Raw genomic sequence first — 16,440 nt, forward strand, 5'->3', positions numbered from 1 at the left:
GTTTGATCTAGTGGTTAGGGGGAGGGAGGCCTGGTGTTGAATTATCATGCTGCCTTTAAAATTGGTTTCAAGCACTCTAAATTACATAAGGTCATATTAAAGTGAAAATTGCTAGGTAAAATTATGTTCACAATTACAACTATTTTTTAATGCTGTATATAACTTCCATATACTCACTTAAGTTGGGCCCTTACTGTTCTCTTCTGCTGCATGTTAGAACAGTGTCCAACTTCAGTTCCTATTGAAATGGAAAAGGTCCAGCAATTTCAGGTGTACAGTGGAATGACAATGCCATTGACATTTGTAGCTTTGAAACTCCAATGGCAAATTTGGAGGTCTTGTGACACAAGTGTGGAAAATTAAGCCCTTCGTTAAACATTTAATTTGCCTTAGAAAAGCAGCAACCCTTACACAGGCCAAAGCTAACTCAGTACAGCTGAGCTGTGAAAGATTAATGTAAAAGACGTCAAACTAAAGGGACATTAAGATGTTTTCTTTGCACTGGAAAATACTTAGTGAGATTGCTATCCCCATGTCTAGCATTAGAAACATGGTTGTAGCATGTATAGTTTTGAGAAGAGGTCAAGGATGAGGGATAGATGAATTATGGCTGATGGCTGAGAGCTTTCTCTGTGTAGAGCTCCGAGGCAGTGTTTGGGAGTAGAGCATTCATGTAAGCAGCTTTGTTCTGGTTTCAGTGCAAAGCTGCATCCTGTTCCAGAGGTAGGATAGTGCCTAAACTACATACACTCCTGTCCTCTCCTCCTTTAATCAAGCTCCTACCATAAGCGGAATAAAATATGCAGAAAGTTTGTCTCTTAACAGCTCACTCCCTCACAGCAAAGAAAATAACAGATGTCTAGAATCCACAGCCAGAATTTTAAATATTAAATTTATTATACTATATCCTTAGATCTGTGTTTGGATATTTAAATAAACTGTTGCTAAGCACTGCTCATTTAATAAGCCTTTATTATGAACTTGGGGCCCTAAGTTTTGATATAATTCATGAAAGAAAAAAGCACCAAATTCAAGAACCTTAATTGCAAAAACAATTATCAATCTCCAGTATTTTTTATTTGCTACTGAGAAGTTGTGAGTGTATCAGTCATCTGGAGTTATTGTATATCAGTACTTTTGGGAGAAACAGGGTTTGGTCTTACAAATCTGAATTCAGTGGCCATGTGACTGTACAAAGTCACAGGTGCAAACTATTGAAAACCAGTCTAACTCCATGTGAATTCAGCTGAGATAACAGCAAGCTGTATATAAAGAACATCTGTTTCAGAATATATGGTTATCAGAAGCAAATATAGTTCACCAAATTTGTTAAAGAAAAAAAAATTTTTGTCAAAACTTAATCTAACTTAGGCCATTCTTATGCTTTATGAAGGTTTTTATGAAGGAAATGGAATATAGTGAAAAAACTTTTTTTCATACAGTAATTCTATGCTTTGTATATTTTCATGAGGAAATGTCAATATACAATAGGACTATACTGCTCCCTCCCAGGAATACCAAATTCACGGGCAATCACTAATAGGGATCCAAAGAGGAATCAAGCCTTTTTTGTTAGAAATAAGATCTTTCATAGATCATGCTTACATCACTTTAGGTTAATTATTGTAGCGATAAGGATATAGCATAGAATAGTATGTATAGTAAACTTGATACATAGAGGAGCATTTGCACAGTTCAAGAGGGAAACAAATCTTATTAAATACCTAGGGACATTTGCACATCTGCCCTCACATTACTGATATGCAATATATATATTAAAAAAATCTATGGTAGCTAAAGGAAAATATGCAACAGAGCAAATATTTGTACTTGAGAAAATCAAGGACAGTTGGCAAACCAGAGGAAATTACATTAATCAGCTGAACCATTGTTTGTGAGCTTGTAATGCAGTATACCAGATACTCTAACCAAATCTGTACCTATTCTTTCATTAATGCAATCAAGATATAATACTGAAAGCATTTAAATTAATATCTGTTGGAGTAACACCAACATGCAGGTACATTTGCTTGGTTTCCTCACTGCTACAGATCAGTCAGTCCTACTTATGCCCCAGGAGAATCCTGGGTGAGTCCTCTTGGAACACATTTTGAGGCACATGAAGAACAGGGTGCGTGGGAAAAATCATCATGAATTTAGTAAGGGTAAATCTAGCCTGATCAATCTGACTGTCTTCTGTGAACTGACTGAACATATGGATGAGAGAACAGTGGATGGTACTTATCTTGGCTTTTGCAAGGCTTTCTACACTTTCTCCCACAATATTCTTCTGTCCAAGTTGGGACATTACAGACTGGATGGGTGAAAACTAGATGGGTGAGTAACAGGTTGGATGGTTGGGCTCAGAGGGTAGTGGTTAATGGGTTGTACTCTATCTAGATGTCAACTGCAAGTGGCATTACCCAGGGATCTATCCTCACATCTTTAAGAATAAAGGATCTGTCCTTCCATCTTTATCAGTGACCTGGAGGACACAAAGGAGTACAAGTCTACAGACACAAATTGGGAGGACTAATTGACATGCTTAATCCTCCAGAGTGATCTAGAAGTGCTGGAGGAGTGGGCTGACAGGAACCTAATGAAATTTGACAAGAACAAACGCAAAGCCCTGCACCAGGGAAGAAAAAACCCTGCAGTGATGGGGCCAGACTGGGCACTGCCTGGCTAGGGAGCAAATCTGTTGAAAGAGCCCTGGAGATTCTGACAGACAGCAAGCTGAGCCTGAGCCTGCAGTGTGCCCTGGCAGCAAAGCAAGCCAACACCATCCTGGACTGTATGTACAGGAGCACAGCCAGTAACTTAAGGAGTATTATCCCCCTCTAAGCAGTATTTTATAGATCACACTTTGAATACTGGATCATAGGATAATTCTGGCTGGAAATGCTCTCAGGACATCTCTAGTAAGGATCAAACATGAGACCAGACTAAGGGGCTTTATTCATTTGTTGGATGTTGAAACCCTTAAATGACAACAACGGCATAATCTCTGGGGCAGCCTGATCCAGTGCTGGACTGTCCTTGTGGTGGAGAATTTTTTCCTTATATCTAGTCTGAACCTCTCATTTCAAACTTAGGCCCATAACCTTTTGTCTTCCCACCATGCAGAATTATGAAGAGCATGTCTCTGTCTTCTTGATAGACTCCTCATGGGTATTGGCAGGCTACAGTTAGGTGTTCCCAAACCCTTCCCTTTGCCAGGCTGGACAAGCCTAGATGAGCCAGTGATTACACAGAGTATCATATGAGTGTTAACAATGCTCGATTTACCAATAGATTTGTCTGCACCCTGGTTTTATAATGTTATCTCTAGTACTTTAAGGGAAAGAATGGCAAGTATAAAAGCAGCAAATACAAATGCAGTACAGTACTTATACAAATGCAGTATAGAGTACCTTACGGTGAATTCAAAACTGTTTGTTTTTTTTCTATACAGCTTACTCTCATCTCTACTTTCCATCTGCATATGCATTTTTTCCCCTCTATCATTCCTTTTTCAAAGACGGATCTCAGACAAACCATCTTAACTCAGTGGGAGGATTTTCAGAGATATCAGCAGGCAATGGGTTGACAAGCTGATAAAATCTACATGAAAGGTACCATTGATTTCAACTGGATGTAGGAATGAGTCCTTAGTTGTACTAAATGAGAAATGTTTGTTCACTCTGAAAAGACACTATTTAGTTAAAGATTACCTGTGAAGCAGAGGTCTGATAGCTCGCTTATTCTGAAATGCTCTATACAAATTCTTCAGTACTTGACTGGGGCTGGAGGTAAGGGGCAAAATGCATTTACCACATACTTCTTGACATAGTATTATAACAGTAACATGCATAATTTTTTCACTACATTTTACTATATATATGCAGGATATAAAAAAGCATATGGCTGGCAGACATTAAAAAAGTTATATATTTATATGAAATATCTCAAATTGGCTTTATATTTTAAAAGATGGGTTTAACACATGAATTACCAGCTGTATGTTTACTGAACTGTCTCAACTCTGTGAGAAGATATGACATGTCCTTAAACGTTTGTTGAATCTTAACACATATTGCAGAATCACTATGTAACATTCAACTACCAATGTAATTTGTTATATGAAGGCTTTTTGTTTTAGACTTAGTTCAACAGTAATCAAAGTGTAATATATTCTCTGGCCAGTGGTAGTCAGTAAAAAAAAAAAAAAAAGATGGACAAAATTATTAAATTTAGATGCTTTTAGTTCACTGTATACATTGTGCATAGAGATCATTTCTGTTACTAAAATATAAAATTAAAGACATATTGAGGGATTCTTGGGTTTGTTGTTTTTCTTCCTCCATTTTCCAAATTTCTTCTAAATTTTGCTTTGCTTATGTTGCTTATGTTTAAGATCATGCCTGCATATGTGCTTCCTGTAGGTAGATTTGTGAAAGGGCAACAGTAGGAGGTCATGTCTCAAAAAATAAATACACATAAGAAATTTGCACGAAACATCTCCCTACACCATGTCTGATGAGAGAAAGAAAACAGAAGTGAGAACAGCTACTTTTTCCTTGATTTGTGAGTTGAAAGAGGTAGCATAGAACAGAATGTATACCCACTACAGAGGCAGTGTAGAACCTTTACAGGTTATTATTAAGCATGGTTTAATGGTAACATTTTCGTTATTGGTGTAGCACAACATAAAGAGCAGAGAGGAAAAGAAACAGAGAGAGCTAATGGTATTATGATTTTCCTTGTCTTGAAAAAACACTATAAAAAGTGAACATCAGAAAAAACAAAAATTGTAAGAAGTTATTTTGAAGTACAGCTGAAATTAAAAACTACACAATTGAAATTAAGAACTGCATGTCACTCATGATATTTGAGTGTAACTTGTCATAAAACAATCAAGCAAGCTAAAAGAATTCAAAACTTGCATTTCTTAACTAGATCTAACTAATTAGACCTACTTCTAGGTAGGTCTAATTGGACTTTGCATTTTCATTAAATGTGCTCAGCAGAGAAAATATTTGGAAAAAACAAAACATAACTTACTATATTAGTAAGCCAGAGATGTATATCGAACTACACTAACTTTAGTATACCTGACTGCAGATAATTAACATCAACACAATCAGCATCAAGACTGAAGTCTTTGGGTACTACTACACCACATATTCAAGAGGTATGTATATTATTATAATTGAAAGTGAATGGAACTTAAAAGCAAGATACAGGGTTCAAATTTGGAAAGCTGAAAGAAATAGTTAGGAAGATGTATCTGTAAAAGGAAATTGAAAGAAAATAAATAGCAGAGAAGAAGAAAGAACTAATTATATTAAATTACTTAAAAATAAAGGTTTTCCAGAGTGCTGATGGAATTAAGACAAAGAACATGTCTCCAAAGATGTTTTGTATCAGCAAAAATTAAAGGTGGGCTCAACAATGAAAAAAGGTAAAGAGAATTTTTTTATTTAAGTTAGTAACAAGGAAGCCACCAGCAGTCTTCAAAAATAAACTTTTGGTGGATTCAAGGAAATTAGAGAACTAAGAGAAACCAACAGACGCAAGTAGTGGCTAGCTAGCACCTGCCCTATTTATAGCCCTCGAATCTCAGATTCCTACACAGCTACTGATGGAATTTATGAATATTTATTTCTCCTTTTGAAGTTGTGTTTTGCTGACAAGTCAGGGATCTATTTAAATCAGTTGAACTGCATTTATAATAATGTAATAAAGGATATTTTACTATATCTAAAACAGAGTAGATCCCTACAGAAGCATACCTTTTTCTTTGATGTACCTTGCACTACTGTCTGTGTCCACTGACATCTTTGTATTTATATGTAACATACACATCAGTGTTACTTTGTAGATACTTTAAGTAATTCTATTTTATTCACATTTTGTTAAAAGTTAATAGACTTTTTTTTTTAATAATTCCTACTATCATTACAATACTCATGGTTTTTAATATGTTTTTAGCGTGCAGTTGAAAGTACGCAACAAAAAACATATTCCACTCACTTCTTCGGTAACAAATTCCCATACAGATTCCAGGGAAAAATATATCAATTTATCAATACATCCTTTGCCCTTGTATTTTTTTTAACAGGACATGCTATTAAAAGCTAAGTTCTGTTCTACTTTCACTGTCATAGCTGCCAACATAGTTTATTCTAGATTTACACCACATAAATAGGATTAAAATAAAGGAAGTGGTTTTTGAGAGCAGCAGGATACTGTAAGTAAAGCACTCAGTGGCATGCTTAGATAGTTGTATTGTATACTCCAGGTCTGCTGTTGGTCTGTTACTTGACTTTGACATCTAGGATCTGTGCACGTAAAACTAGCACTGTGATTTAAGACTGCCGTTTTTAAAATCCTCCCTTAACATTACCAACCTTAAGTATTCAACCAGGATTTTCTTTTTTTCCCCCTGAGTAACTGAGGTTCTACTTTTAAAGATGTCCACAACTTCCTTATTTTTGTTAGTACGTAACAGATCAATGCCTAGGCATCCAATGGGACATTTGATGTCATATTCCCTATGAGAGACTAAATATAATAGCCATGTTTCACTCATTCCCATATCAAACACACAGAATTATAGAATCAACTAGGTTGGAAAAGACCTTTAAGATCATCAAGTCCAACCATTGCCCCAGGATTGCCAAGACCACCACTAAACTATGTCACTGAGGGCCTCAGGGTCTATACAAACCACAGTGGAATTGGTTGCACTCACTCAGAGATATACCCAGAGGGCAAAGAGGTAATGTGCCAAAAACTTAGCAGAATCTCAAAATTGTTGAGTTTTGGCAGGGTTCTCTGGCAGTCTTCTGGTCCAACTCTTCTGGCTTAATCAACATCATCAAGAGCAGGTTGCCCAAGGTTGCCCAGTGGTTGAAGTATATGATATGAGTATCGCAGTTCAGACTCCACTTTCTGAAGGGACACAAACTTGCAAATCACCACACAGGAAGATAATGAATCACCTTCACTGCCTGTGGATGCCAACCAACATAAAAAAGATGAGTTGGGCCAAAACTCCAGGAATGGTACTGTACTGGTATTCCTCCAGAAGGTCCAAAAACTTGATTCTGTTTTCTTTTTCTTCTAGGTTCCAGGATGCTTTTCCACCTACAGGATCTATAATGCCATGTTTTCAACTCTATTTTCATACAATAACATTTCTGCTCTTTAAGTCAAAAGAAGCGACAGAGACAGATCCCATCAAGACCAGACTAAATGTTAAAATTCTGGCATACGGGAGGCAGAGGCTCTGAACCCCTCCAGAAGAGGTTTGAAACAAGTTCTTTTAAATTTTGTGTTGTCACTTTCTCATTCTTTTGACAAGTTTTAAAAAGAAATGGTGATGCTTTTGAAGATGATGTGAATACCTGTTGGATATGCTCTGAGATGTCTATCAGATAAAGCTGTTTAAAAGACTGTGGTATAAATCTGCTTTTGGCTCTCATTCAGGTTTTGCATGAACTGTCATGATGTCTCAGCTGTGAAGACTAGTACCATTTTGGATATGTGAATATGTACAACTCTAGGTTTCTAAGAAGTTTTAAAGAACAAGAGATGTACTGAATTTAGCATTAAGCAGTAAGATGCAAGAACCACATACTTGGAATTAGATTCTAAATGTTTGCCTAGATCATCTAATCAATCATTTATACTATTTTTAGAGCAAGCCTTTTATCCTCATATATGTTTTACTTCTCTAGACTGAAATTATCTGCAGCAATGACTTTTTCTGATGTGAATGCTTATGCAGTGGCTAGCGCAAAGGAGTATCAAATCTGATTTGATCTCTGATATAAACTAGGCCATGGGACTGTGTATATTATATAAGCTCCAACCTTATAGCTATGTGGCAAAGGAAGTGTTTGCTTCTGAAAGCTAAAATAAACCAAAACCAGGTAACCAAACAATAAATACAATATATGCACTTGCTACTGCCTGAAGGCAAATCTTAATTACACTTTTTAGACTGATTATTGTATACTCAGATTTTGGGTATACCAACTAATTTAATGCTTCCTCCATTTTCTGTAGTTACTTAAGCAGGTTTTTTATTATATTTTAGTTTTAATGTCTTTGCAATGCTGAGTCTGTTTCAGTGTATAACAAACACTTTGATGAGCCCTTATTTTCAAGGCTAGTCTCTGTCTTGAATGGAATTACTGCTGCCTGTCTGCTAATGTGAATAAACATGCACAGCCCATCTCAGAACACAAAAAACCAGTCCTGATGCTGAAAATTTTGCTCATTTCTATCAGTTATATATTCAGGCTTATTATCTGGAAACTCACTACTTTATACTGTACATTTGCATATGTATGAACAGTCATCCACCTGCATACAATTGTTGGTGCAGTGTTTTAGCACTTGTGAGTAGGAATTTCAGACCTTATCCACCACTTTTACTCTTTACTGATTGGCCAGCGATCCTTCTGTAGGAGGCTTCACCTGACAGAGATACTGAGGAAAGTAGGCCTGATGGAGAGGAAAGGGAGATATCATCCTGCCTGACAATTCCAAATAGTGCTGCAGCCAGCAGAGCTGCTATGATGTGTGTGGCTCTGGAGCAAGATATAGATGGGGTCTTCTCCAGCTCCTCACCTGAATCACCTTGGGAAAATGTGGCTTGCAGTTGCCAAAGTCCAACGTCCTCCCTTTTTTTTTTTTTCAATTCTGTGATGGTCATCTTAAAGGTAAAACACAATTCTTTTTTAGAAGTGAGTATAAACTCAGGTCTTATTCAAATGGCACTGTGCTTTTAAAAACAACTTTCAGTTTGCTTTTAACAAAGGTGACAGAACATATAATGCAAAATTCATTATTTGAGAAGCTGCTGTTAATGTTAGAAAGACTAAGGCATATAACAGCGTCTTATTAATTAATCCCCATTTTTTTTAGTGGAAATGCTATGCTTAACTGAAGTATTGTTATGAATGCATCCCTGCTCCTTTGTACCGTTTTCCTTGATGACACTGCAGCAGTTGTTTTATATTTGTATATCTCTCTCTGTTGTGGTCCCTCTTCAGAAGTCAACTTATTTCAGACTTAATGTAGTAATGAACTTTGTCTACAAGAAGGGCAGTGTTGGTTTTAATATGCTCAGCCACTCTACACTGTCCTTCCTGTTCCACCTAGTAAAAGCCACTGGTAGAGATGAAGAGTCAGGTGGGTTACTCACCAGGGATTTCATCCTACAAGAAGTGCAAAATATACTGAAAAGGCAGAGAAGGAAGATCAAGTGCAAAAAGCACTTTTGTGGGCCAGCAGTAGGGGCTTGCTGTTGTACCTTGTAGCTTCTGTCTGTGATGCAAGGTGAACACAGCAAGGGTGATCTGGTGTCTATGGAATTTAAATGTTGTGAAGAGAGGTACTCCATACAGAGAATCCCCAAGAGGGTGGTCCTCAGGAATTGATTAGGAGGGCAATATAGATGTAGCTATTACTCATATCTGCTTGCTATTAAGTTATTGCAAGTTGTCAGACTCGATATATTACAGTCTAAACTGTGCATAAACATTCGTGCACAATAGAGAATTTAGCAGTGATGGAAGCAGCAAGTATAGAAATCAGAAAGCAGGAATTAGTAAATACTCTAGGTAGGTACAGAGAAATAAATGAAGTAGGACATCTGGGAAGACCAGGAAGTAGGCTATGATTGTCTTGATATATCATAATTAAAGAAAAAAATACTCAACGGCACTTCTGGAAGAACATGTATAGCATTAAGTAGTGCAGTGTGGTATACATTTCCAAGAAGTACTAATGAACTGAAGCTAGAAGCCCTCTCTAAAATAAAATACCAATTAGAAAAATGTGTTCCTCATGTAAAACTCTTCAAAAGTCAATATATGACCTAATAACATCATGACTAGCGAGAGTTTTGGTTTAGCTTGTCTTTAGCCAGGATCAGGTTTCCTACTTCCTGTTGGAAGAGCAGAAATCACATGAATGATAAATTCTTACAAATTTTATGAAAGCCAATGACTAATCAGGTAAGAGACATTCAGTTCTCTTGACTGGGAGAAAGGTTTCAGCGTGAGCAAAGCAGTTATCTTGTTCTGTTTGATCTGTCAGCTGACCCACATGCTCCGTGGGAAGCACAGAGAATTTAGGTTATTTCCATAAAAGAATAAGGACTCCAATTTACACAGACTAGTGCAAGGTCTGTTCGAGACTGGAAGTACTAGAGAAGTATTTTCTGGCATGAAGCATTTGGAAATGGAGAGGAGAGAATTTGTGAGACTGATGCTGCACAAGCACTCTATCTCTGTAAGGATTCAGTGAGGTATTGTAGTGTTACACTACAGCCCTTCCAGAGATTCACAGATCCGTGCATGTTTTTTGAGATACCACTTGTGGCAAAGCTGCCCATGCAATGACACATTTCCATTTTAAATAGAAATGTTGCAGCAAAGCCATTTTAATATGCAAAGACAACCATTAATTGCTCAAAGCTACTTCTTAAAAACTGAGCTACTTTCTCTGCCTGAGGGACCCATCTATTCCCACAATAGCCAAATTTGCAAATTTTGTCAGAAGAGAAAGTACGTAATAGTTGCTCCTCCCATTCTTAAAGAAAAAGTGTCCCATATTTAGGACAAATGCTCCGATTTGATTTGTCTGAAAACCACAGCAAATCAAGAGACCTCAGTTATAGTTTTAAAATCCCTCATGTCACACTATTTTAAAGTTTTTAACTAGATGTCAGAAATGTAATAAATATCATCAGTTATTAAATTACACTATTCATGATACATTGGGAGGACTTAATCCATTTTACTGAATACTCAATGAAGAAAGTTGGTGGGGTTTTCTTTTTTCATCATTAGAGGCTACAGATGAGGTCCTAGATATATGAAAATGGAGAGATCTTTGTTAGCTAGAATTATAGAAATGTACATTTCTATAATGAACTATATTCAAAAAGTAATGAAAGATGACCTTAAATAAAGAAGCCAGAAGAAAAGCTGAGGGAAGCAACCAGATGAAATGCCCTATATTAATTTTCCATATGTTTAAAGAAACTAAATAATGACAGAAAGGAAATAGAAAAATATTCTGAAAAAAACCAGAGAAATTGAAAGGTTGTTTAATGAGCTGTAAATTAAGGAGAATTTTGAAATATATATTGAAAAGGAAGATAAGAACATAGAGAAATTACCCAAGTTAGAATGCTCTATCAGTCTGGAATCTGAGATGAGATTATTAAGAAAGACCTTAATAACCACATCTCAGCTATAAAAAATGTAGCAGTGAGTTTGGTATATACTTTGTTTTAAATATCTGTAACGCCCATAAGGAGGTTGTGCAATTTTAGTAATATTTGACATTAGATTCTAGTGCAGAAAAGCGACTGAAAAAGTGATACACACAGTCTTCAAGAAGCAGAGAGTAAGATGTTACTTATCCTGAGATAAATGGTGATGAGAAGCTGTAAACTATAGTAATTCTTCAAAATTAGAGATATTGCATTTGCACTCAAATTGTGCACTCTAATAGTAAGTGTTTAATAATAAGAAAAAAACCCCCACCTTCTTAATAAAAGGCATTCAGAATAATTGTCAAGGCTGTGGAACAACAGTGGTAAGTGATGCTGCAGTTAGAAGCATTCCAATTTCCCCAACTGAACTGATTTAATAGATTAAAAATTCAAAAAAAGTTGCATAATTCACAAAAGAAGAACTAGATCATTAGCACTGACTGCAAAATCATTTGCAAGGAAGCAACTCTTTGGTTTGCTGTTGCCCTAGTCCTGTATTGCTTTTTAATGGCACAATAAGCTGTCAATTGAGATTAAGTTCTTGGAAAGGGTCTTTTAATTGAATTAAGCTTCTTAATAAAAGTAATTCGTTTTCCAATTTGCCAGTGGGCTATTAAAATATGATCCAATACCAACTGGAGAAAAAGTAGAGTCTCAATCACTTCAATTGATATTTGGATCGGGCCCATAACATCAGAACCAAAGCTGTGGCCTTCTCAAACTAATAAATGAGCAAGAACGAGACAAAATATGTTGCAGAAAAGAAGTAGAACCAAGAATTTAATAATTGTAATGCAGAAAGAAAATTACTTACTTGTTTAATTATAATTAGGTTCCCCTTTAATTGCTATATTTTCAAAAGCAAAGAAAAAGAAGGAAAAGGAAGAGCAGCAACTTTTCCTCTCAATAGTTAGATCAGATAGCTTAGGGCAAGTGTATTCTACTAACCCAGCTAAGTGAAAAACAAATTAAAGCAAATTTAATGGTCTTACTGAAATGTTAAGGTTTTGGGTTTTTTTGATTTTTGTTTTTTTTAACATAAAAGCAAGCCCTTCCTGAAATATACAGTTTCTAAAAGAGATGATACCTGGGCAAAGAGTTCCCTGAATTTATAGCAGATTTTGCAGGTCTATCTCCATGTGCAAACTTGGTGCTGTGTTATGACAGCTGAGATTTTTTTATTTATTTATTTTTTTTAACTAGCAGTGTTGGGCTGCATAGCAAATAATCATCTGATTTTTCTTGAGAAAATGTATCCTGGGAAAAGCACACTGAACACTCATTAATACTGCAAAATAGTGCACAAGCATGGAATATTTTTTTCTGTTCCCAGACACTCCAAGTTGACCAAAGGGGCATAGATACTTTATTCCTGTGGAACAACCAACTGCTGCATTAAAAATAAAAAATAGATGGGTTGCAAATCAAATGGAAGCTTTCAAGGTGCTTCTTTAATTAAATTATTCATTTTATTAAGAATCACAAAGATTTTGTGATCTAAACTCCAAGATATTACAGTGAGAATCACAAGATCTTTTCAACTTCCTGGTCCTGATGCTGACTTGCAGGATAACTCTGAGATTCCTGTTTCTGTTACTTGAATTCTGCTTTTCCACTCATTTGTCTTGTGTAAATGTGAGTTAGGCGGAACCGCTTCTTTCTGTATAATGCCTAGCATGCATGCACTACAATTTGCTATAGGCTTATGAAATTCTGGTGAGATGACAGAGAAATCCTGGAAACAGCACTGAAATAACTAAAAATCAACCTTTTTGAAGAGTGTAACTTCATGTAAGCCGGAAAGGGTGGTCTCTAAGTTCTTCCTGGCTTTCTCTTTACACAAGCAGAAACACTGAAAATGGCGAGTATGAATCAAGATAGTAGTTAGAGTAAGAGCCTCCTTCTTCCTTGGATAGCATACAGAATGCTCTCTTTAGTTGTCCTAGTTGTTACTATGTTTCAACTGTAAGCAACACGGAATACCGAGCACAGTACGTAGGTTTAACTAGAGACTTGTAATGCAAGATTTGCAATGGACTGACTGCTAGGTTGCTCAGAATTCAAGCAATAAAATTGCTTTGGGAAAATGAACATAAGGTAACATGTATTGTATATTAGATGGTTACACCACAGGACATTCCATAATCAGCTCCACTGCTGCCTCATTCTCTCCTGATAGCTATGCCAAAATAATTTGTGTTTTGCAAAATGAATCCTCAGCCTTGAAAAAGAAATGAATGTCTAGCTTTATTATTCAGAAGTTGACAACAAAAAATGGTTTCTAACTATAGGAAATAATGTCCACCTTAATTAAAAAGTAATTTTAAACATTGATTTTAAATGCGCATGTCTGTATCAAAATAGTTTGTTATGCCAACCAATTCATACATCAGAAGTGCTACGCATAGTACAAACAGAAACGTACAAGCACCTGCAAGATACAAAGTGCTCCTACTTCATTACATGTACAGCCTAATCTGAAAGAAACACTTCCTGCATTACTAGGAGTTATCATCCTCTGGCTACCAACCTTATTTTTAATTTGTTTCTAAATAGGGAGGTGGTTGTTGAAGGATTCTTCTAGTATTTGCATGCATACCTTGTATGGAATTCATTGCACTTCTGTATATTTTCACTAGACCTCCACTGACAATAAATATTTTGTATTTTAGGTATGTACAAAAGCACCCAATGAAACTGCTGTAGTTTTTGAAGTTACCTCACGTTTCATCCAAAAACTGAAATAAAATGCAAAACATTGCCATTGCACACCAAGTTGAAGTGAAAGCTCCCAAATACACAACAGCATTAAAGTTATTCAGTCAAAATAATTTATAGCATTTAGAACAAAAGCAGAACTAAAACAGTTAATGAATTTTATAAGAAACCTGCCTCCAGATGCTCATTAAAGCTCGTTTAAAAAGTGAAAATGCATCATCTGGACCAGAATTTAGTGGGGGAAAAAATATCATTCTTTCTAATATTGATCTATCCCAAATTCTTGTATATTTAAAGCAAATTCCAAATCTGAGGCAAAAGTTGGAAAAAAGGTTCGCTCACACTCCACAGTATCATAAATGGTTGGGTTTAAAAACCACAACAAGGATTTTTTAAGTACGATTTAGCTCACAGTTTAAGATGCCTGGTCTTCCATTACAGTCAGTGAAAATACAGTCAGGGCAGAGTATAGAACCTAGAGGTGCTCAGCTGCTCCAGTGCAGGTTTCCACTTTGGAGTGAGCTAGAAATCTGTTTAGGCTGTACCAACCAGATCCTTACCAGCTAAAGAGGGTGTGTATTTTTTTGCACATAGGCACCTATATATGGTTATGTAAATTCCAATGTCAATCTAGAAGGTGGATTTTGCTGTTGTCTGTCACTAAGCACTTACAATTGTGTTTAAAGTAGAGGAAAGTAACAGGGTTCTTCGCCCCCCCACCCCTCCTTACTTTACAGGACTATTTGCATTTTTTAATAATATCCAGAGTGTACTTAATTAAAAGGGAGTACTCAGCCTTGACCTTCCAGTAATTAACTTGGTTTTGCAAATCAGTAGCAGTTTCTTTTAAATTAATGGGGTTGTTCTGTCTCTACGGAATCACTAATGCTGCAAATCTAGCTTGAAAACCTATACTAGGACAACAGTACTCTTGCCAGTCCAGCTTTTATGAACAATATGTGTTTTTGCAGATGACATGGCTACACCTGCAGTTCTCTGACCTGAGAGATCTTGGTAGGGCCCTGAGGCTCAGCTGTCTCACGGACTTGGGATTTCATATTCACGTTTTTCTTACAGGCACGCAGTTTGCTCTGACTTCAGAATATCTATTGATGCCCACCACCTTTGGGACAGGTGACAGGGCCCTTGCAGGATCATCTTTGGTGGCCTCTGCCTTTGGGTGAACCTCAAAAGCAGCAGGCATAGGTGAAGTGTCATGGTCAGATGTGATGAGTTTGAATTCTCTGTGGCCTGAACCATGAGACTCTCATTACCCACTCTGGTGTTTAAGAGATGCTGCAAAGAATTTTCCAAAAGATATATATTTTGGATAGGAAGAAAATATACCATTATAGCCTTATCAGGATCTTGCTCCTATTCAGCAGAATAGAGACAACAGTATTCATCCTCCTGGAGCTGCACTAGTTACGGAACAAGTTGTTTGTTTGTTTGAAATACTTCTAAATAAAGTAATGCAATTTTATACTTACATGAAAAAAAGGAAATAAGAAGAAACTACATTACTATAAAAATGTAAACCAGGTTGCTAAAAGTAAACTTTATGATGCAGAGAATATTCAATTCTGTTTTATCAAGTACTTGATTTACCACTGTGTTCTGATTTAACATGGCCATTTGAACAAGAGCACGCAGCAGCAAGAATATTACCATGGGCTATTGTTTATTCCAAACGTGCTTATCACCCATGGCTCTGCATATCTTTCATTCATTTATAACTGTGGAACATCAGGAGAAGAACAGAACAGTTTAATTACCTGACAGGTTTGAGTTGGGCAGTGCATGATTTCAAAAACTGTCCTTGTTTCTGGATTCAGTTGCCTTTAATCTGCAAGTTAAAACATTTGAAATATATTTACATATGAAGTATAGCACTAAATAACAGTTACAGCAACTGTACTCTTGTTAAATCAGTTACTTTTAACAATAGTAGTTCCATTGGAATCAAGGTGTTTTCATTACCGAATGTTTTCATCAACAAGTCATTTTGCTTTTTATCAAGTCTGCATTTTTGGGAGCTGTTCTAAGCAAAAAAAAAAAAAAAAAAATTAAAAAATCAACCTTGCATTGTTATAACCACTGTAAGCTGATTATAAAGCAGACAGAAGTGTGTAAACCACAGCAAACTGAACCACTGTGAAGTTACAGTAAACTAAACCAGCAGGTGTATGGTGGAAGAGCATAGAACTGAAAAGACTATACAGCAAAAAGTCACAGATGACAGTTTCTCTCATCCTAATTTTCCTTATACCACATATCCCTTGATATTCCTGCTAAACTCAGTCATCGCAAATAAGGCATTTTTGCAAATAAATTTGGTAGAATTGTTATTCATATGTGCTTAGTATTATGTCTAATCATCACAGAATAACAAACCAAACCCATATTGTACACCCACTGAATGGCAGAGAATTTACGTTATT

The 16,440-nt window shown here is 36.3% G+C and overlaps 1 protein-coding gene across 1 annotated transcript in view; it reads right to left on the reverse strand.

The window, feature by feature from the left end:
* DGKB (diacylglycerol kinase beta) overlaps nucleotides 1-15,843 on the reverse strand; it is a 367,688-nt gene extending 351,845 nt beyond the window's left edge. The window contains exon 1 of the mRNA XM_030503309.1: nucleotides 15,775-15,843. The gene's annotated coding sequence lies outside the window, so the exon portion shown is untranslated. The remainder of the gene's footprint in view (nucleotides 1-15,774) is intronic.
* Nucleotides 15,844-16,440: the final 597 nt, after the last annotated feature.

The sequence above is a fragment of the Strigops habroptila genome, chromosome 1 (assembly GCF_004027225.2).
Source record: "Strigops habroptila isolate Jane chromosome 1, bStrHab1.2.pri, whole genome shotgun sequence".
NCBI lineage: Eukaryota > Metazoa > Chordata > Aves > Psittaciformes > Psittacidae > Strigops > Strigops habroptila.